Consider the following 22,341-nt stretch of genomic DNA (forward strand, 5'->3'; position numbering starts at 1 on the left):
GGAGTCGTTAGGCGGGACGCGCCCGGTTGCTGGGAGGCCAGCAGCTGAGGCTCCTTGGGAAGGAAGTCACGTGGCTGAGCGCCGCGCTTCCCTCGGAGCCCCCGCCTCTTCTCGGGCTTCTCAGCCCCGCCCTGCTGAGCTGCCAACGCGGAGGGGCCGCCGCCTGCAGGTCTGAGGACTCCTACAGCTTTGGCAGAAATCTGAAGAGGTTGGGAGTAGAAACTATCAAAGGAAGAGATAGGCTAAGCCACCAATTCCTTTCCGTTTAGAGAAACTGAGGTCGGGAGAGGAGTAAGGGTGGCTTTAAAGATTCAATCCGTCTTTCACTTTACTGACTTCATCTCTTAATAACTTGGAAATCTCTCCCACGTGTATCTTCCATTTAACTAAGAGACTACTTCCTGAAGGAGCTGGTATTTGGGGCGAGCCTGGAAAGATCAGGATTCCGACAGGTAGGCGAAGTAAGGCGTTTGGTGTGGAGGAAACGCTTTCAAACCCGCAGAAGACATTCCTCCTTACTGTTACTTTCCTCTCAATAGCTTTCACCAGTTCAAAGACCGTAGGGTTCTGAAAATCAGGCTCACCTCCTCATTTGCAACACCAGCCCACTGAAAGTTGTTCCAAGAGCCCTCCCTGCAAGATATGCATCACCTGATCCAACAAAGCATTTACCATACTTCTGATTTTAATATGCCATTGATTGTAAAAAAAAAAAAAATTAGGATACATTATATTAAAATGTAACCCAACCGAAAAGGCATAAGAGTATCCATAGAATGCAACAAAATGCATACTGTAACAGTGTAGTGGCTCTGAGTGAGAGCCTGAAGGCAAACTTTCTGGATTTTCCTTCTATCTTTTCTTACTGCAAAATGAAGGTAACACCACCGATCTGATAGAGTTGCCTTGAAGCTGAAATAAGAACTCTAAAGACACAAGACAGTGCCACATAGTAACCATTCAGTAAATGCTGGCTATTATCATAATTGTATCACTTTATTCTTAAGTGCTATAATAAAAGTTTAAATGTAAGCCTTCTCACTTCCACTGCCTAAAGTCTTATATAACCATTTTGACCATCTGGCTAAGTGTAGCATGATGGTAGGATGTTTTACATAACCAGTGGTTGTATCTTGATCTCTTTAGCACCTTTTAGAAATTAACAGTATAATTTTGAGACATTTCAAAGAATATACAAACATTATATATGTTTCTTCTTTGGTTATAAACTTGGTTTCTTTTTATTTTTTTAAGTTTTTATTTTAATTCTAGTTAACATACCGGTGTTATATTGGTTTCATGTGTACAATATAGTGATTCAGCTCTTCCATACATCACCCAGTGCTCATCAGGACAAGTGCACTCCTTAATCCCCATCACCTATTTCACCCATCCCCCCCTTAATCAGTTTGTTCTCTATAATTATGAAGCTGTTTCTTGATCTCTCTCTCTCTCTCTCTCATTTTTTCCCTTTGCTTATTTGGTTTGTTTCTTAAATTCCACATATGAGTGAACTCATATGGTAACTTGGTTTCTTTTTTAAATTGAATTGCATATCCCTGGAATCTACACAGCTTCTTTTGATAACTGGAAACTATTGACAGTTAAGCCTTCAGTATCCCCAGACACTTCAGTTGGTCAAGCCAACCTCTTCTGGATTTATAACTTCTGTGTCAAATTTAGAAAGAGAGTTGGCCATTTCTGCATTTAATTGTATTCCTGATGCATGACAACTAATCTGTATATACAATAACTTATTGTTTCAATGCTTCAACACAATGTAACGTTTTGGAAGAGGCCTAACTTGACACTTTGGGATTCAAATTAAAATTCAGCTGCATGGCACCATCAATGTAAATGACTCAACAAAGCTAATTGTCAATAATGAACATTTTCTGCGGACAGCTAAATTTATGTACATCCAGTTAGTGATAACACTATCAATTTTTTTTTCTGCCCTGTTGTAAAGCAAGCATCTGGGGTTGTCAGTTGTGGGGTATGTCCTAAATTAAGAAATATTACAAGTGGGTTAGGGTGGGAATAGTGAGTCTTAGAAGACACATAATATTCTTGACTTAGAGTAATGAAAACCAAGGCCCCAAGGTATAGAAATAACTTGCTGGGTGACTCAAGCTAAACACAGGCCCCATGTCACCAGACTCTTAACTGCAAACTGCCTGCTCTCCCCTTTAGAATTTGGCCTTTATAAGTGTGGTTCTATCTGCCTAAAAAACATTTCCTTTTCATCCATTTCATTTTAAAGATGTAGCTCAAATGCCACTTCTTTCAGGAAGCCTTCTCAGTTTGCTGAAATACAGACCTCTCTTTTCAACACACAGTGAAAGTTAGTCGGTAAAGGATATAAATAATCAAACCTTAAATCTCACAAATGTCTTTTCCCCAGACTTCCCAGTCCCTTCCTCGAAAGCCTCTGGAACCCTGTATACCCATAGACCTTCCTTCCCAGAATGCTTCTGATTTCCTCTGAGGATACTTTTTTTTTTTTTTAAGATTTTATTTATTTATTTAGAGAGCGTGTGCAGGCATGTGGGAGGGGGGCAAAAGGGAGAGGGAGAGAGAACCCCAACCAGACTCCAAGCTGAGCGCTAAGCCCATCATGGGGCCTAATCTCACAACCCTGAGATCATGACCTGAGCTGAAATCAAGAGTCAGACGCTCAAACAATTGAGCCACACAGACGCCCCTCTCTGAGGATACTTTTAACTGTACGTCCTCTTGAGTAGAAGTTGTTCACTACGCCTTCCCTGATCCTCCTTGGCCAAGGATACATAATCAGCAAGAATCTAACTCTTGACAACTTACAATTTACATTCCACCTTCATACAAGAATTTCTTTTGAGGAGATAATGTCATCTAGCTACACCACTGTCTTACTGTCCTCGTTGCTGTTCTCTACCAATTTCCCACTCACTCCCTACCTTAGCCTGGCTCACTGCATTGCAAATTATGTCAAGAGCCTGGAGTTATGATGAGGGTAACTGTGGGCAGCTACTGAAACTGGGAAGCCAAAGAACCCAGACACCTGGGGGAACTGGTTTCCCTCTCCTGGTAGCTGTATCCTCAATCTTTCTCACCTACTGCCCAACTCTCACCAGGTGTCCTCTGCTCTGTGTGGATTCTGTTTCCCTGTGAGCCTGGCTTGCATATAATGCCGAATTGCTACTGGTTCCTTCAACAAGCTGGTGGTCAGATGGCTACGGGAGCCCAAGCAGATGACGTAAGTGAAGGAAGCTGGCCAGGTGTAAGCAGCATAGGGGGGTGGTGGCCGAGGTGAAGGGGGGAAGCATGTGCCCCGTGTACTGCTCAGCTCCAGGATGTTTTTGCCATATCAGGCCTGCAGATTTTATAAGAGAAGCCAAACAGCCAGATTTTAATGTGAAACCTCCCCAGTTTTCAAATGTTGGCAACACTTTCAAATTATTAGAAAATACTGCACAGTTCACAAAAATAAGTTTCAGGGCCACTCTGCAACTGCTATAGATTTTTTTGACAATTCTTGATGTATCCTTTCAACCTATGCTGGAGCTTACCACTTTAATCTGTTTCCTAATTCCCAGATCCCAGGAGAAAACAGATTAACCCAGCTCATCTTTTCATGACAGGTCACACAGGTCCCCAGCCAGCAAATGGGAGGGTCGGATTACCCAATTTAATCATTCCTACAGGAATGGGGGTCAGGATGGAGGCTACAGGACAAGTGCCTAGTAGACAAGGCAGTTTCCGTAAAAGAGAGTATTAATGGCCTGGTCCCATAAAACACAGCTAGTAAACCTTTATGTTTGGCCTCTGACTCATAGTCCTCCACCCCAACTCCTGCCACCAGCTAAGGTGATTTGAACATTCAGTCATTCTTTCTTCATTTAACAATATCCATTAAGGAGGTATGCTGCCCAGACACATGACAGGCTCTGAGGTTTACAAGTGACATAAACGGTATTTCCCCTCTAGAGTTTGGAGGGCTGTTCATACTCTGACAGTCATTTCTCCTGGAGAAGGAAATAAGGGTTCTTATATCTTGCAGAAAAGTAAGATCCAAGGAAAGGTGAGGAAGTTTTTCCCAAGGACCTTTAGTCACAGGGAACGTGTGACTAAAGCAGAGGTTAACAGTAACCAGATACAAAGGATTTTGCCACCGTAAGGAATTCATATATATATTTTTTAAAGATTTTATTTATTTATTTGACAGAGAAAGAGAGCGCACAAGCAGGGGGAGCAGCAGTGGGAGAGGGAGAAGCAGGCTCCCCAAGGAGCAGGGAGCCCAATGTGGGACTTGATCCCAGGACCCTGGAATCATGACCTGAGCCAAAGGCAGATGCTTAACCAACTGAGCCACCCAGGAATTCATATTTTAAGGCAATGGGAAGCCATTAGAAGAATTTAAGCCTGGAGTGAGGCGAGACAGTTTGAATTTTAAAGGAGAGTGTGTCAAGGGGGTGGGGCTATCAGGACTGAGACAAAACACGTAGCAGTTGAGAGGTTTTCAACCAAGGCCATTGATGTTTAGGCAACAAAATCAAAAGGATCTGATGATCAACTAAATGTGAGGGAGGAAAAAAAGACTAAACTCCTAGGGTGACTCCAGGTTTCAAGTTAGAGAATGATTGGTGGGATGTGGTGCTATCCATAGAGAGAAGAAAGTTTATCTCTTTGTCTCAAAATATGTCACTTTAGGGCGCCTGGGTGGCTCAGTCGTTAAGCGTCTGCCTTCAGCTCAGGTCACGATCCCAGGGTCCTGGGATCGAGTCCTACATCGGGCTCCCTGCTCGGCGGGAAGCCTGCTTCTCCCTCTCCCACTCCCCCTGCTTGTGTTCCTGCTCTCACTATGTCTCTCTGTCAAATAAATAAATAAAATCTTAAAAAAAAAAAATGTCAGGGGCGCCTGGGTGGCTCAGTTGGTTAAGCGACTGCCTTCGGCTCAGGTCATGATCCTGGAGTCCCTGGATCGAGTCCCGCATCGGGCTCCCTGCTCGGCGGGGAGTCTGCTTCTCCCTCTGACCCTCCCCCCTCTCATGTGCTCTCTCTCAAATAAATAAATAAAATCTTAAAAAAAAAAAATGTCACTTCAGACAGTCCTTACATATACCCACCTTAAACCTTGTCCTTAAACCTTGTACATTCCATACACAAGCTCAGCCTCAAATGTCTCCTGCTGTCTCGCATACATTCACTTGACACTCCCAACCCCACCCCAGGATTCTTTTTATCTCCTAGGCTGCTGGTATCCACCTGTCTTGCTTTCCTCTCCACGTCAACAACCACCCCCCCCCAAACCTCTTCCCAGGCCCTTCCATGACCGTGTCACATACCCAGCACTAGATCAATCCAAGCATTTCCTTCGGTTTCCCCCTCCTAGTTGCTGAGCAATGCTAGAGACAATTTGTATCTTAAAGCAATGGGAGCCACTGGAAAAATGTTAAGCCAGGGAGTGTGATGTGATCTGATTTGCATTTTAAAGGGGGCTGGTTAGGCAAGAGGTGAAGGCTTTTAACGCTGAGACTACTTCACTGCATTTGATGATACAAGACCTGGACATGACATGCTTGGGATTTTCAACTGTCTTTGTATTATTTATCTGTGGCCAGATCCCTGGCCTACTGGCACAATGGCTGTTCCTAAACTTGCTGTCCAAGCTGTGGCCCACCCCTCTCATAAACTGTAGATAATTTTGACTCTTCCCAAAGAAAATAGGAATCATTGGGTAGGAACACTCTTCCTAGCCCTGACCCACATACTCACCCACATTCCCATCTTCTTTACTTCTTACCCATCTATCTCAAAGAAAAGTACACCTCTTCCTTGTGCTCCAGACCTCATACCTTCCATTCTCCTCTGAGAATGGCTCTATCAATTACCTCTTTCTCTGCATGCTCAACCTTTCTCTCAAGTGACCTTTCTTTTCTCTTTGTAGAAAAGAGAAAGAAACAAAAGCATACACCCTCTGTATCCAAAAGGATCTGTGTGTGTGTGTTTAAGAGACTAGTGAATAAGGCAAAAATAAAGAATTCATGATTAGGTAGAATGGCTTTATCCTAAGCCCAGATGATAGGCTTTCCATGGACCTTGAGAAGGATTGGCAACCAGGACCTGTAAAGCTTGGATGCTCCTTCCCTTCCATTCTTTCCATACATACTTTGCTCTTCTGCACATCTATAGCTCATTTCATCTGATTCTCTAGGCCCAGCTCTCAAGATTAACCAACTAATTGGAGTGAAAGGGTTTTCTCTCTTGGCCCAAATTATAAATTTCTTGAGGAAGTATTGGCCTAGCTTGCATGATGTACCCCATCAAGGGCCAGTCAACTATAGCAAGGGGGCAGTATGTACATACATGGCTATCCATGTATGGATAGGGGATCAGTTAGCAAAGAAGGGAGACATGTGAATTGGACAAATATCCCTTTGGCTATGGCCAAATCTCCCTCCATTGCTTTCCATCTAAGACTCCTAAGAGCACAACCTCCTCTTTTTCTCCTCCTATTCATTCCACTATGCCACTGCATTCTCTTTTCCACTCCCTACCCACCCCCACCAACTGTTTTCAATAAGGCCACTTTCTATTTGACACACCAAAGGACACTTTTCAGTACTTGTTTTTCCTGACATCACTTTAGCACTTGACACTGTTTGCAGCCCTTTTCACCTTGAAAACTCGTGCTTCTAATTCTTCACTGGTTTATCATTGCCTAAAGCTATGGTTTTTAAACTTTCCTTAATCACGGAACCCTTTGTTTAGAAGAAAAAGTCTTTCAGCCGTGCTCACCATTAAATCGGTAATAGTGAAGCTGGTCTGGTTGAAATGGATGGGAGACGCAGAGCCCTGCCCGCCTTGCTCCACTCCCCACCCCAGATGACTCACAGGTAGACTCCGAGCGGTGTTACAGCTCCACTGAGAAATATATAATTTGGAAACCACAGATCTGTAACAAATTTCTTAGTTTTAAACATAAGGTTCCTTTAGTATCCAGCACCTACCAACCTTCCCTATCTTCCTTGCTGCCAGTCTGTCTGTTCCAGATGGGTTCATCTATCCACAAAGGAATTCTTGTTGTCAACGGCTTTAGTCTGGTGCTTTCCCAGCCCCACCTTGGGCATGATGTTTCCTCTGCGCGAATGAGCCTTCTCCCTTTGTGTGCCTGCGGAGCTCCTATTCATTATTTCAAACTTGGCTTAACTAGAATCTCAGGTACTCCCCACTCACAGTGACCTGACTTCTCCTTTGTACTCCTTTTGTCACCTGTTCCATGTAACTATTAGAATAGAGTTCAGTATTATAATTTGAGAGTTTTATACCCATATTCTCTTCAGACCTGGAGCTTCTGAGTAGTGACATTATTTTCATCTTTGTAGCTCTAGAACCAAGCCCAAGTGGCTGGCACTTAGTGTCTGATAAAGGTTGAATAAATGGATGTATTTCTCTCCACAGTGATCTTTTCCTTATTCAAATCCCCACGATTACTTGTGCACATGCATGTATTTCTCCAACAGATTATGAGCTCAGAGAATGATACTTCTATGTTCGGGTGATTTGAGGATTATATAAGCTACACATAAGAGTGCCTAACAATGCCTGACTCATCAGTAGTTTTTCCTCCTGGCTATGTAACAGAATCCCCAATAGAGTTTTTCTGTGTTTGTTTTTAATGTAGATTCATGGGCCTTACTTACTAAATCATATTTTCCAGAGAGGGTGCTGGGCATCCATCGCACAAATGATTCTGATGCACAGCCTTCAGTGAAACTCAATAAATGCTGATGTTCATTTTGTAACTCCAGAATCTGGCACAGAGACTAACAATGTAGTAGGAGCTCACTAAATATAGTAGAAGGAATTGAAATATATAATGTTTCCAACGTGTAGAATATAACATTTTACATCTAACAAGCCACGGGTTTGAGGCAAAAGGTAGATTTAGGTTAAAGGGCCCAGATGACAACTTCTCAGTCTCTCATTGCTGGGTCTGTGTTCAGTGAGCTCTCTCCTGCTCTTCCCAACTTCCGCCCCCTTCCCACCTTCCTGCTTTTTTTAATTAGTAGGAAGACTCATCTTCTGTCCAATTACCATCCCCAGGGATCCCAAAACACTAATGTTTCTAAGCAGTTGCTTCCTAACATTTTGATTTGGCTGTGGTCTGCCTCTGAGGGCTCTCCTGGAAGTCTTCCTCTCTCATAACCACCACACTGTGCCCACCTTCCAAACCTCAATGCCACCGCTTTGGTTCAGGTCTTCAGTATCTCTTGCTTACTAACACACAGAATTCCCTGCATTCAGACCAGCCTTCCTCAGGTCTAAGGCAGGATTATTGCTACTCATACTCATCCCTCAAAATCCACTTCAGATGTCAGATTCTCCGGGAAGCCTTCCTTCTGGATTTGACCATCTTATTTGTACTCCCAATACACTGGTGTCTACTTCCCACCATAACACTTACCATACTGTCCTTCCATAGATAGTGAGCTCACAGGCAGAAACTGACCCTGTTATTTATGTGTCCTAATATATGGCACGGTGCCCAGCTCTAAGTAGATGCACTACAAATATGTAAAGGAGTTTATCTCCAATCCTCTTCTCACACTTTATGCTCAAGTAATGACAAACTGTTTATAGTTCCCCAGGTGTACTGTGCTGTTTCGGGTTCCTGGGCCCCTTCATATGCTACTTCATGCTGCTTCCTTCATGCAAGAAATAACTTACCCCCCCCACCACTCCCAAATATATATGTTATGTATGTGTGCATGTATGTATGCTATGTATAAATACATAGCATAAAGAATAATACAATACATGCCTTGTACCCACCACCCAGCTTATGAAATAGAACATTATCAACACTGTTGGACCCCTCTATGAGTTCCTCCCTGATTGCCTATCCTTACCTCCCCCTTGGAAATTATCTTGAATTTTGCATTTGTTATTCCCTTACTTTTTGTTCCACTTTAATTTGTATCCCTAAGCAACAGATTATTTACTTTTGTATAATTTTTTAACTTTACATATATTCTCCTGTACTTTTTTAAAGCTAAAAATCATGTTTATGAAGTTTACCCCTATTGATATCTATAATTCTAGATCATTCTAAATCATTCATTTTCACTGCTGTATGAATATACTTTGTTTATCCGTTCTCCTGTGAATTTAAGTTGTTTACAGTTGTTGTTTTCAGAAACAATGCCGCTGTGAGCATTCTTGTCCATAAGTTCGGGGCCCTAATCCAATACGACTGGTGTCCTTATAACAAGAGGAAGGGACACGAGGGGTGCATGCACACAGATATGTATCCGTTTATAAGAGTATCTCCAGAGTATACCTAGGAGTGGAATTGCTGAGCCATGGAGTATACGGACCCTCAACTTTATAAGATGGAGATACCTTATTGCCAAGTGTTAAACCACTTTGTCTTACCCCCACCCTGCATGAGCTCCCATTACTCCTTACCCTCTCTAATACTTGGTGGTGTCAAATGTTTTAATTCTTGCCAATCTGATGGTATAAAAATCATCTCATTGAGTTTCTAATTTACATATATATGTTTCCCTGATTATTAATGAGGTTGAACATCTTTTTACAATGCTTATTGGTCAGTCATGTTGCCACTTCTGTGAAATGTTTATTCATGTCTTTTGCCCAGTTTTTATTAGAGTTATTTTTTCTTTACTCGCAGAACATCTTTATATCTTTTGTCAATTATGTGTTGCAACTATCTTCTCTCAGTTGTGGATGCTCTATTTTTTATATGGTGACTTTTATTTTTTTTTAATTTTTTTTATTTATTTATTCATGAGAGTCAGAGAGAGAGAGGGGGGCAGAGGCAGAGGGAGAAGCAGGCTCCCCGCCTAGCAGGGAGCCCGATGTGGGACTCGATCCCAGTACCCCCAGATCATGACCTGAGCCGAAGGCAGATGCTTAACCATCTGAACCACCCAGGTGCCCCTATATGGTGACTTTTAATAAAAAGAAGTAATTATTTTTAATGTATCCAAATCTATCTTTTTGTTTATTATTTGTGCTTCTTGTATTTGAAGGAATTATTCTATACCCTGAGATTATGAAGACATTCTTTTATATGATCTTCAAAAATTTTGTTCCTCTCATGTAAATCTCTAATCACATGTGGACTCAATATTTGTGAATAGTGCAAGATAGCTACCTTAAAATATATATATAGAGAGAGAGAGATAGCTCATTGTCTCATGCACTGAAAACTCCATCCTAATAGATTACTCTTTGTTTGTTTATACATCTATGTCCCCTTACTAGCCCATGGATCCTTTATCTTATTCTGTGTGTATTCACTGTCTAGCATAGTTCCTTGCATTAACATTCAATACATATTGTTGAGTTTGCAAACATACTCTTAAACCCATAACATTATAGACTATCTGAGCTAGAAGGAACCTAAAAACATTGTCCTGTCCAGCCCCTTTATTTTACAGGTGAGGAAACGGAGGCCCAGTGAGTGAGTGATCTGTGCACTTACGAGATCACGTGGGAATTCAGTGCCTAGCCAGGGCTCAGCACACTGTTTCCTGTTTCTCCTAAAAGCCCAGGCACCTAATCCAGTTCCACTTACCATGGTCATCCAGCACCTGAACTAAGTCAGGGGCCAGTTGGCAAGGACAAAGAGGGCACTGGTATCTACCACCATGGCAAAGGATTAATGTAATTAATCCTGACAAATCAGAAAGAAAAGACCAAGAATGGTCATATTAAAAAGTGGAAGAAATACAAATGGGCAAAAAATTATTGATTCAGAAATCAAACACATGCAAGTTAGAAAGATATACTTTTGCTCCCCTCTTAGATGGTAAAGATAGAAAAGAATGCCTTAGGAAATGGTCCACTAGGAATATAAACTTCCTGAGAGCAGAGACCGTCTGTTTTGCTCACCACTGTATTCCTATCATGTGGCACAGGGCCTGGCAGATAGTTGGAGCTCAATTACTATTTAATATTAAATAAATGACTAGCACTTAGGTGCATTTACGAGATTGGGGCTTTCCTTATTGCAGGAGGAGGCAGGCAGATCCCAGTCCCACAGCCTTCCCTCTGCCACACACAACACAGGAGGAAATGCCTATTCTTCAAAAGAAGCATGGCTGGTGATGCTACAAGTTCTGAGAGCTCAGGCTCCTGAGAAGATAAACTGCTTTCAAAAAGGAAACAGGAGGGGCGCCTGGTGGCTCAGTCGTTAAGAGTCTGCCTTTGGCTCAGGTCATGATCCCAGGGTCCTGGGATTGAGCCCTGCTTCGGACTCCCTGCTCGGCAGGAAGCCTGCTTCTCCCTCTCCCACTCCCCCTGCTTGTGTTCCCTCTCTCGCTGTGTCTTTCTCTGTCAAATAAATAAATAAAATCTAAAAAAAAGGAAACAGGAAACATGTATAAAGTGAAAAATTAAGTAAATATCAGTGAAACTGTGCAGACAGGGGTTCCCGCAAGCTGTTAGTAGGAGCATAGACCTTTTCTGGACATTCTGGAAATATGTATCAAAATGCTAAATAGGTGTATCTTTTCAATTTATCTGAAAAAGACAGGACACATATACATATGCATGTTTGCTGCAGTGTTGTTCCTAGAGGAAAAAAGGATATATCCTAAGTTTTTTACTAATACATTGGTTGAATAAATCACAATATATCCGTATAGTAGAATACCATGTAAGTTATTCTTAGGGGGAAAAAAAAGGAAATAAATTAAATGCTAGGTTTTGCTTCATTTTTTAATGCAGTATCTTCTTTTGTTGTAGACAGTTATACATATATTTTTAAATATTTTACTTTTTTAAAGATTTATTAACTTGTTTTTTTAGGGGGTGAGGAGGAAGGGCAGAGGGAGAGGGAGAGAGAAACCCCAAGCAAACTCCATACCAAGCACAGAGTCGTGGCGGGGCTTGATCTCAAGCCCTGAGATCAGGACCTGAGCCAAAACCAAGAGTCGGTCGCTCAACCAAATGGGCCACTCAGGGGCCCCTTAAAGATTTTATTTTTAAGTAATCTCTACACGCAATGTTGGGCTCAAACTCACAACCCTGAGATCAAGATGCTCTTCTGACTGAGCCAGCCAGGCACCCCTTATATTACTATTATAATCAGAAAAAAATATTCCAGGAACAGTGGATCCTGAAGAATTTCAAGTTGTATCTACTTACTTTCTTTTAATTATTTATATTCTGCATAGTTCTTGAATTAAAAAATATTAAATAAGGCAGTTAAAATGAAAGTTTAAAAAAATTAACACCTTGGGCGCCTGGGTGGCTCAGTTGGTTAAGCGACTGCCTTCGGCTCAGGTCATGATCCCGGAGTCCTGGGATCGAGTCCCACATCGGGCTCCCTGCTCAGCAGGGAGTCTGCTTCTCCCTCTGACCCTATCCCCTCTCATGCTGTTTCTCTCTCTCTCCCTCTCAAATAAATAAATGAAAAATTTTAAAAAAAATTAACACCTTATAGGGAAAAGAGTAAAAAGCTATGCCAAAAACCTAGGCTTTTTTTTTTTTTTTTTGACAAGGCTAAAAATGAAATATACTGTTAATGTGGTTCTAGTTAGCTAAAGAAAGAATTCAAACCAGCATGTTAAGAAAGACATTTTCCAGAGTTCCAAGAGGAATTTATACAAGCTTAATTTATATTCCTATTACCTGTTAGCTAACTAACTTGCACTTCCACTGAAACCTCTCTCAAATGCTGAATCCGCAGCTTTGAAAGTGCTTCTACGTGAGGATGTGGTATCATCACAGGATATTCTGGTACTTCCTTTGGGTGGGCATCAAAACACGTACCCTATGTTTTTTGCTTTTATTATTTTTAAGAAAATTTGGCATTCCCAAACATGGAAACGAAGGTTAAATTAAAATATTCAGGGACTTTAGTTTTGTTGCTATTGTTATGATTTAAATACTTAAAACATTTGCACATGGTACAAAGGGGTAGGCAGTGAAGAGTAGGTCTCTCCCCTGCTGCTGTTGAAGTTGGGGGCACTCAAGTCTTGGACTTCACTGTTTCTCTCCTTAAATGCCAAACCTCCCACAACCTTCAGCATGAACCCTTAACTGCTTTTCTTCTGAATATCTTTCTTTTCCCTTTAACTGCCTCTAGATTCTAGGTGGAGATGCTAAGGGAAGTATTAGGCAATAGAAAAAAAATTGTCTTCTTTCACGTGATAAAATTGGTATTGATAGGTAAACCAAGCTACTGACTTCTGTGGTTGAAATTTAAAACATTTCTTCAATTTTTATCAACAGTACAAATAGAACTAAATATGTCCATTAATTTAAAAAGCTAAGAAGCTACCTACACCAAATACCTGCATCTCTCTTTTTTTTTTCTTTTTAAGATTTTATTTATTTGAGAGAGAGAATATGAGCAGGGGGAGAAGGAGGGGCAGAGTGAGAAGCAGACTCCCGGGAGCCCAAATGCTGGGCAGGGAACCCGATGCAGGGCTTGATCCCAGGACCCTGGGATCATGACCTGAGCCGAAGGCAGCAGCTTAACCAACTGACCCAGGCATCTGCATCTCTCCTAATGACAAAGTGGCTTCTTCTTGTTAAAAAAAAAAAAAAAAGTGGGGGACTGGGAAGGGAGAGGATAAATTTTACTTATTTGTTAGTTCCTTTGAATATACTGTCCCACAGCATGGTACAGATCTACATTACAATTATGACTTCAAAAAAGTCTTTTAAAAAGAGGTTTAGTTTCACCAGAGGGAAGTATTCATTTTTATATTTTATTTTTATTGGAAAATAGTTGAGGTATTCATTTCTAAAATGTTGTAATGTTGGCATTACTAATAGCCTTTTGCACCAAAACAAACGCTTGCCAAAGCGCTATAAATCCCAAACTACACATTCAAAACAGCAGATTTGTGTGCTCTGAGAAGACAAGGGGAAAGACGACGTTTCAATTTAGTAAAGAAGAGCCAGACCAAGGAATAAACTGTTAAGGAAGTGGCAGAGTCCAGGAGTACAAGGGGTTAAACACTCCCCACCCCCAGCTGTGGGGCCTCAATGCCTCAAAGTGTAATGCTGTTCAATGTACTGTGATTTCTACATGATTGGTCACAGCATAATTAAGTTCAAAGAGCAGTTGTCCAACTCTCCTGGTCCCAGCCGCCACTACCCAACCTGACTCCCAGCTTTCTTACCTCCCAGACAATCAGCAGATTCTTTAGAGCAGAACTAATGGATGGGCTGGTCCCGGTGCCAAGCGGTCACTGACAGAAGGTACAGAGCCCACCGGCATTGGGTAAGTCGCTAGGTCAACCCTCCCCTCCACCCGTGGAGCAGCTGACCTGCCAGGCAAATTCTGGCAAAGTTCCACAGAGGTGACCGTCAGCGTGTGGGGACCGCCAGTCTTCCGAGGGCCATACCAACCTTCCCCGTTCTCAGCTGATTCCATAATCGGCAGCTGACAGGGGCCAAGGGTGGGCAGGGGCACCGTCACCGAGCTGTCGGCAGCTTGTGGAAGTGACTCTGGAAGGCAGCAGAGGTGGGTGGCACTATGGAGATAGGCAATTCACACCTCCCCGGGCTTCCTCCCACTCCCTAACTTGGAAACACAAGGTACTTTGGGATCTGGATTCAGCCTCCTGCAGCTGTTCTGCTATGGCTTATGCTTTGCCAACTGCTTCCTTGGGACTGTCCTCAAGGAGTGTTGGGTTTTAGCTTCTTCTGTCTCACTCTAGGTCACAGCGAGACATTTGGCCACACACCCAAACAGAGAGGATTTCCAGCATCTAGAGTCGTAAGTTTACAAAGCCGTAAGAACCGTGAAGATTCCGGAAAGAATGCCCCCAGGATGTCACAGCTAGCTTACAGCAGTGTTTCTCACATGGTCAGAAATACATTTGACCTGGTGACCAGTGAGTGTGAGTGTAACATAAACATACACAAGGTTAATAGATACATCTGTGTAATTGAAACGGGAATGTCATGATACAATGTTACCCTTTCCAAATGCTATGTTGTTTTCCTTTCTATTGTTGTTTTGTTAAAGCTGTTTTTGACCCACGAAATTGGTCTATGACCCACTAAAGAGTCACAACCTGTAATTTGAAAAGTACCATACACATAAGCAAAAACTCCTTGTGCTACCTCATACTGAACCATCTAACTCACTTTTAATTATGTAGTAAAATTTTCTGAAACTAAGTGTAATCACCACTCTTGGTTCAAAAGGTCTCATGTTTCATGTAAAACCCTTTTCAGAAAACAATTATTTTCCCTGCTCCTCACTCTCCGTTTCTGCATACATAGCTAGAGCGAAGCTGTTACACTGTAAGTTCTGTCACGTCAGTCCTTTGCGTGAAACCCTTCAGTGGCCCCTGGTTGCCAGTGATAATAATAGCTAACACTCAAACACGCTTACCATATGCCAGGCCCTCTTCTAAACATTTTACACGTTTCACTCATTTGTTCCTCACAGTAGCTCTAGAAGGCCGGGTTATTATCAGACCCGTCTTACAATGATGATGAGTAACCAGCACAAAGACCCGCAGCTAGTCAGAGGCAAGCTAGGATTTGAACCCGAGCCACAGTCCAGTTCGAGTCAGCACTCTTGGCCACTGGGCCTCGCTCCCCTTGGCAGAGAACAGTGCTTAAAATACTTTCCAAGCCTCATCATGCCACCCTGTGTGCTCCTGCCTCCTGACCAGTGCTGTGACCTCCCACATGCACTTCCCTATGCCTAACATGAGTCACCTCCTGCATCTGAGCTTCCCTTCAGGTCTTCCTCACTCCTTTACACGGCCTTAGATGTCCCCTCTGTGTTCCCACAGTACTCAGTTCCCTGCGCCCCTGCTCTCCCCCTCATTCTGACACTGACTCCATGCAAGGAGATAGAAGAGCAAAAGTGACCAAGTCCTTGCCCTCATGAGCTCATAGTTCCCAAAAGGGGGTGAGGGGAGAAGGTAATACATGACTATCTAGAATGTCAGCTGGTGACAGTGTTAATGAGAAAAATAAAGGAGAGTAGAGGGGATAGGGCGTGCGCAGGGCAAGGGCCATGTGCCTATTTTATATTGGGAGGGTAGGGGAAGGGCTCACTGAGGAGGTGACCTCTCAGCAGAGATCAAAGGAAGAAAGAGACAGCCATGTGGCTTTCGGGGGGAGGAATAGTCCATTAAAAGAGAACCACCAGTGCAAGCGCATCGAGTGGAGAGAGTGCATGGAGGGTTCAAGAAGAGTAAGGAGGCCAGTGTGGCTGGAACAGAGTGAGACTGGAAGAAAGTGAGTCAGAGAGGTAGGGTGCCAGATGGCTCGGGGCCTTGCAGGTCACTTTGTCTTTTACCCTGTGTGATCCACTAGAAGGCTCTGAGCAGAAGAGTAATATGTGAGCTTTCTATTCCTGCTCTAAAAATCACACAAATTTCGTGGCTTAAAACAACACAAATTGATTGTCTTACAGTTCTGGAGGTCAGGAGTTAGACACAGGTCTCTCCTGGATGAAATCAAGGTGTTGGCAGGGCAGAGCTGTGTGTCTTCTGGGGGCTCCGGGGGAGAATCTGTTCGTCCCGTTTTCTAGCTTCCAGAGACTCTCTTCATCTTCAGAGCCAGCAATGTACATTTCTGTGACCACTTTTTCTGTGGTCACATCTGCCTCTGACCACAGCCACGTCTAAGGATTCATGTGATTTAGGTTGGGCCCACCTGAATAATCCAGAATAGTCTCCACATCTCAAGGTCCTCAATCACATCTGCAAAGTCCTTTGGTAGCATATTTATAGGTTCCAGGGACTAGGACATGAACATCTTTTGGGGAAGGAGGCATTATTCTGCCTACAACAAGTGACATGATCTGTCTTCAGTTTTAAGACGATCACTCCGGGGTGGACGCAGGGAGACCAGGTAGGAAGCCATTAGGGTCATACAGATGAGATCGATGGAGTCCTGGGCCAGAGTGCTAACAGTAAGAGTGGAGAGATGAGGTCAAATTCTGGATGTCTTGTGGACGTAGAGGTGACATGATTTGCTGATGTATTGGATGTGGGATGTGAGAGGAGAAGTCAAGGATATTTCCAAGGTTGATACTCTCTCCCCTGCTTACAGTATTTAACAGAGACACAGCCTCTGGTGTTATTTGTTAAACTATCTCCCTTAATTTAGTTATTTAACTATCTCCCCTTTAGACTGAGAGTTCAAATCTGGATTGTTCACTGTTGTATTTTCACATCACTGAGTGTGTAGAACATAGCAATACAGTTCGTAATTACTGCTTATTGAAATATTACCATGTGTCAGGTGCTTTATCTTATTTAATCATTGGAACAGCCTCTATTACTACCATTATTTACTAAATGAGGGAACTGAGGCCCAGGAAGATTAAATGACTTACAGAAGTAAATAGAAGAGCCAGGATTTAAATCCACATTGAGTTAATATATGAATTCAAATTAATCAAAATAGCCTGACCACATGTGGAATGGGAGATGGAGAAAAAAAACACAGGTTTATAAATATTTTGGTTACAGCCATAGACCAATCATGTCAAGAAACAACAAAAGTTAGCGCAACTGACTTACAAATTTTTTTTTTTAAAAGATTTTATTTATATGACAGAGAGAGACAGCGAGAACAGGAACACAAGCAGGGGGAGTGGGAGAGCGAGAAGCAGGCTTCCCGCCGAGCAGGGAGCCCGACGCGGGACTCGATCCCAGTACCCTGGGATCATGACCCGAGCCGAAGGCAGACGCTTAACAACTGAGCCACCCAGGCGCCCTGACTTACAAATTCTTAAGTATAGTCAATTTAGCTGTGGTTTGGTTACTGCGATGAGTGACACAGGTGATAATTTCAGAAATGTTTTGTAACTACTCTGAAGGCGAAGAGGAGAAAAACAGATGACATCAGGCAGACCATGGTGGTACAATGAAAACTGCCCAGATCTAAGAGTAGTCTCACTTCAGTTCCAACCACTTATTAGCCAGTCTATTTTGAGGTATTTACATCATCTTTCTGAGACCATCTCGACTATAAAAAGGATATATTTTCTACCTTATTTACTTCAGAGCGTCTTGGGAGAAACTAAGTTTATTCATTTAATAAATACAGAGCATTATGTGTGCCTGGCATTGCTGTGGACACCAGCAACAGGTCATGAACAAAACAGACAAAATCCTCACCGTCGTGCAGTTTGCATTCTAGCGGAAAGGGAGACTGATAAAAATCAGAATAGACAATAGTAGATAAATGCTATAAAGTGATAAATGCTACAAAGAAAAACAAAACAGGACAGGACTTAGTGAGTGATCCAGGGAGGAAGTAACATTGGACAGAGACTTGAATAAAGAGAGATCAAGCTAGACAATAATCTGAGGAAAAGGCAGTCCAGGCCGAGGGAAGGAACAGAATTTGTGAAGTTCCTGAAGTCAGAATGATCTTGGGGTTCATATCTGAGGCACAGCAAGGAGCAAGCAGGGACAACAGTGGATGATGCTGAAGAGGTAGGCAGAGGCCCGCTCATGCAGCCTTGCAGGCGAGGGCAGAAAGCATGCATTTTATCGTGCTCATGAGAGGAAGAAAATGGACTCAAAAAATGTGGGAAGAGCAACACAAACAGTAGACAAAGGAGGTGGCACTCCTGTTGAGAGCATGGGCTCTGATATGCCTGAGTTGGAACCTTGGAAGCACCACTGTGTGTAGCCTTGGAGAAGTTAATTTCTCAGCACTTCAATTTCTCCACTTGTAAAATAGGAGTAATAATAGTGCCTACCATGTTAGAGTTGTGTTGAAGGTTAAATGAGATATTACATATATAACCCTTAGAATAATTTCTAGAACACAAGTGCTCAGTAAATGTCAGCCGTTATTACTATTAACTACCAAGCTGTGCAACAGCCTGAGTTCACTAATGCAGAGTTCTCTAATTAAGAATCTGCAATTTTTTTTTAAAGATTTTACTTGAGAGAGAGAGAGAGCGAGAGAGAGAGAGCACCAGCAAGGGAAGCAGCAGGCAGAAGGAGAAGCAGAAGACGTGGGGCTCAATCCAGGGGCTCCGGAATCATGACCCAAGCCGAAGGCAGACGCTGAGCCAACTGAGCCACCCAGGCGCCCCTACAATTTATTTTTTAAACAAAAAACTTACATATAAAGAAAAAAACCTTTTAAACAGAAAAATTGTATATTTTTTTAATATATAAATTGGTATAGAATTCAGGCCATAAATGAAATTAGCCTCCTCCAAAGTACTGGATAATACATTTTTTAAAGATTTTATTTATTTATTTGAAAAAGAGAGCGAGAGAGAGAGTGCACGAACAGTGGGGAGGGGCAGAGGCAGAGGGAGAGGGAGAAGCAGACTCCCCTCTGAGCAGGGAGCCCAACATGGGGCTCTATCCCAGGACCCTGAGATCATGACCTGAGCTGAAGGTAGATGCTTAACTGACTGGCGCCCCAGTACTGGATAATATTAAAGGGCTTAAATATAAAGGGTGTAAATAAACACACTGAAGGGCTTTACTGCCCATTGTTCTCTCCTTTAGGGGACCAGCCCTCCCTCTTCCCATGATTTTTATTGGTCCATGTAATAATGGTGAGGAGGGAAATAGGGTCCAGGTCTGCCCAGAGGCGTCCATCTATACTCTGCCCTCACTGTCCCCACCCACTCTCTGCAATGTACACCCATAGTGATTGTTCTAAGAATGAACAGCACAAGACCCAGACTGGGACAAATCAGAGTCCTCCTTCAGGTTTTTGCCAAACCGTAGGAGAAAGATGCTCTCTCTCTGACATCTCAAGCCTCTACAGATGGTGTGGACCAGGTACCAGCAGCCAAATCTATCTACCACTAGGTGGAGAGAAGGAAGCCAACACAGAAGAGCCAAAAGGTGGAGCCAAAAGGTGGAGCCACAAAGAAGTGGCTCTTCTGTGGAACCAGAGCCCTGCTGGGAATTCAGCCATGAATGTGGTTCTGTGGAACCAGAGCCCTGCAGCCCTGCTGGGAATTCAGCCATGTCTAAAGTCAGATCACCTCTGCACTTGACAGTTATGGGAGCCATAAATTCCTATTCTGCTTAAGAATTTAGTTTGTCACTTGTACCAGAAGATTCTAGATATACATACCTTCTATGAAAGACACTCTGATTTTCCAAAATCTGTAATAGCTTGTGTCTATACAACATACTTTATATAATGCTTTAAGAACCTGTTAAATTTAAAAATTCAATACGGATGTTACAGGATGGATAAGGATGAAAGTTAGAAATCAATGTCAGCTTAGCTAATAAAGCAAGGCACCGACTTTGTCAAGATTGTTGATAACCCATGTTTTCAGATCTACAGAGGACCTCATGCTAGTAGAGGTACCTTAGGAATGACCCATGTCATATCAAGCTTTCGTTGTATTTGTTACTTTTCAGAGAAAGTGATTTCAATCTCAGTAAAAACTAATACGTGTACCACAGCAATGCAATTTTTGCATCTTTGTGTAATAATAAAAAGGCAACATCTGTTTTCAATAGTGTAATGTGATTCCATATCCACAAATTCACCCTATTTTATATTTTTATAACTTTCCCCTTACCTTATTTTTGATGTTTGAATGTAAGAAGGAAATTAGAGTAATGTGTAATTGAAGCAGACCAGATGAAGAACAAAGCTGTTCTGAAACCCAGCTGCCAACCAGCTACGCAGTCACCCACCTTACTTAATTTGTTCTCTTGGAATTGAATAGCAGCCAAAAACAAATTCCCTTCAAAACTGGGTTAAGATGCATGTAAATAACAAAACGCTGTGAAACAATCTTCTGATATCAGTAGATAGCTTGAAAGGAGAGAGGCAGGTGAAAAATCCCTTGGAAATTTATAAAAACTTGGCAGAGATGTTTATCATTTGGGTCATGCAGGAAACAACCCTGATAAATAAGCACACTGAAAAAAGTTTTGGTGTAAAGCATAACATATTTTACCACCATTTGAAAAGTAAACATGTTTTTGTTTTTATTTTTAGCTTTTCTAAGTCCAAGCACCCAGTGCCTTTAAGAAGCTATTTCTGGTGGTGGTACAGTGTTCTGACACCTTTTCTCTAAGTAAAATTGACACAGCTGCTGAAATTAACATTTTTATCTCCATGGACCCACATGTTACTGAAAAATATAAAATTGCATTGTGTTTTCTGCTAACCAGCATTTGGAAGCAGCTGTTAAGCCAAACCAACTCCAGTCCCCCGAGAGAGGGACTATGTTATTATTAATTCCTATCTCCTTTGAATACTGTAAAGCCTGGAACAGGGTGGATAAACTCAGCTCAAACTAACTACACTGAATCGATGTGTCTGTGGCAGCCCAAATCCCGTCTGTTGGAATCTGCATATAGATAATACATTGGTAATCCAGCAAGTTTGTTTGGTGCCTAGAACTAAAGAGGGAGGAAGAGCAACACAACTGTCATGTTTTCTTACATCCAATAAAGAAACAGGTCCAAGGCACTGGAATCTTTTCCTTTTATATCCAGCTATAAATTGACACTAGGGCTCTCTTTTGGGTTCCTGGGCCCAACTTCCAACGTGTGGAGGTGGGAGGCTTCCCCACACATCCAATCAATGCACCAGATATCAGCTCAGTGTCCTCCAATTCAACTAAATTCTGACACTATCTACTCAGACAGAACATCAGATTCCATAGGTTAAGGGTTCAGGCCTAGAAGACTGCTCCCCACCCCACTATTCCAGACACCAGTCCCAAGCCTCACGCTGTTACCTGTGCTTCTGACCAAAAGCTACAGACTGTGGAGTCTCCAGCCTCCTATTAGGTTGGGCTAATTTGTTACAGCAGCTCACAGAAGTCAGGGAAACATTTACCAGTCTGTTAAAAGATAGGATAAAGGATATGAATCAACAGCCAGATGAAGAGCTACATGGGGCAAGGCATGCGGAAAAGACATGGAGCTTCCATACCCCCTCCAGGTGTGCCCCGTGTTCACCAATCCGGAAGCTCTCCAAACCCAGTCCTCTCGGGTTTTTATGGAGGCTTCATTGCATAGCCATGATAGACTACTAGCCATTGGCCAATTCAACTTCCAGCTCTGCCCTCCCGAGGTGGGGGGGGTGGGGGGGCAGGACTGAAAGTCCCAATCCTCTAATTACATGGTTAGTGCTCCTGGCAACCAGTATCAACCTTGGGGGGTGGGACCCCAAAGTCACCTTCACTAATAACAAGACACCCCTTTCACCTTTTTGTGTCTGAAGCATTTTCAGGCACAGTGGATGAAGACCAAGTATGTCTAAGAAATATATTTTGGTCATCTGAATGACCACATATATATTTATTATAAATCATTATATCACAGGCTCCATCATTGGAGATTGGAATCACATACTAAAGCTTCACTAGTCAATATACCT

General features: G+C 42.5%; 1 long non-coding RNA gene across 1 annotated transcript; it reads left to right on the plus strand.

The window, feature by feature from the left end:
- Positions 1-20: 20 nt before the first annotated feature.
- Positions 21-18,526, plus strand: LOC115941716 (uncharacterized). The gene is made up of 4 exons (XR_004076448.2): positions 21-452; positions 3,117-3,238; positions 14,158-14,251; positions 14,691-18,526. It is a non-coding gene; the product is annotated as an uncharacterized LOC115941716 (long non-coding RNA).
- The last annotated feature ends 3,815 nt before the right edge of the window (positions 18,527-22,341 follow it).

This window comes from Leptonychotes weddellii, chromosome 1 (genome assembly GCF_054177405.1).
Source record: "Leptonychotes weddellii isolate Sample4059 chromosome 1, ASM5417740v2, whole genome shotgun sequence".
NCBI classification, from domain to species: domain Eukaryota; kingdom Metazoa; phylum Chordata; class Mammalia; order Carnivora; family Phocidae; genus Leptonychotes; species Leptonychotes weddellii.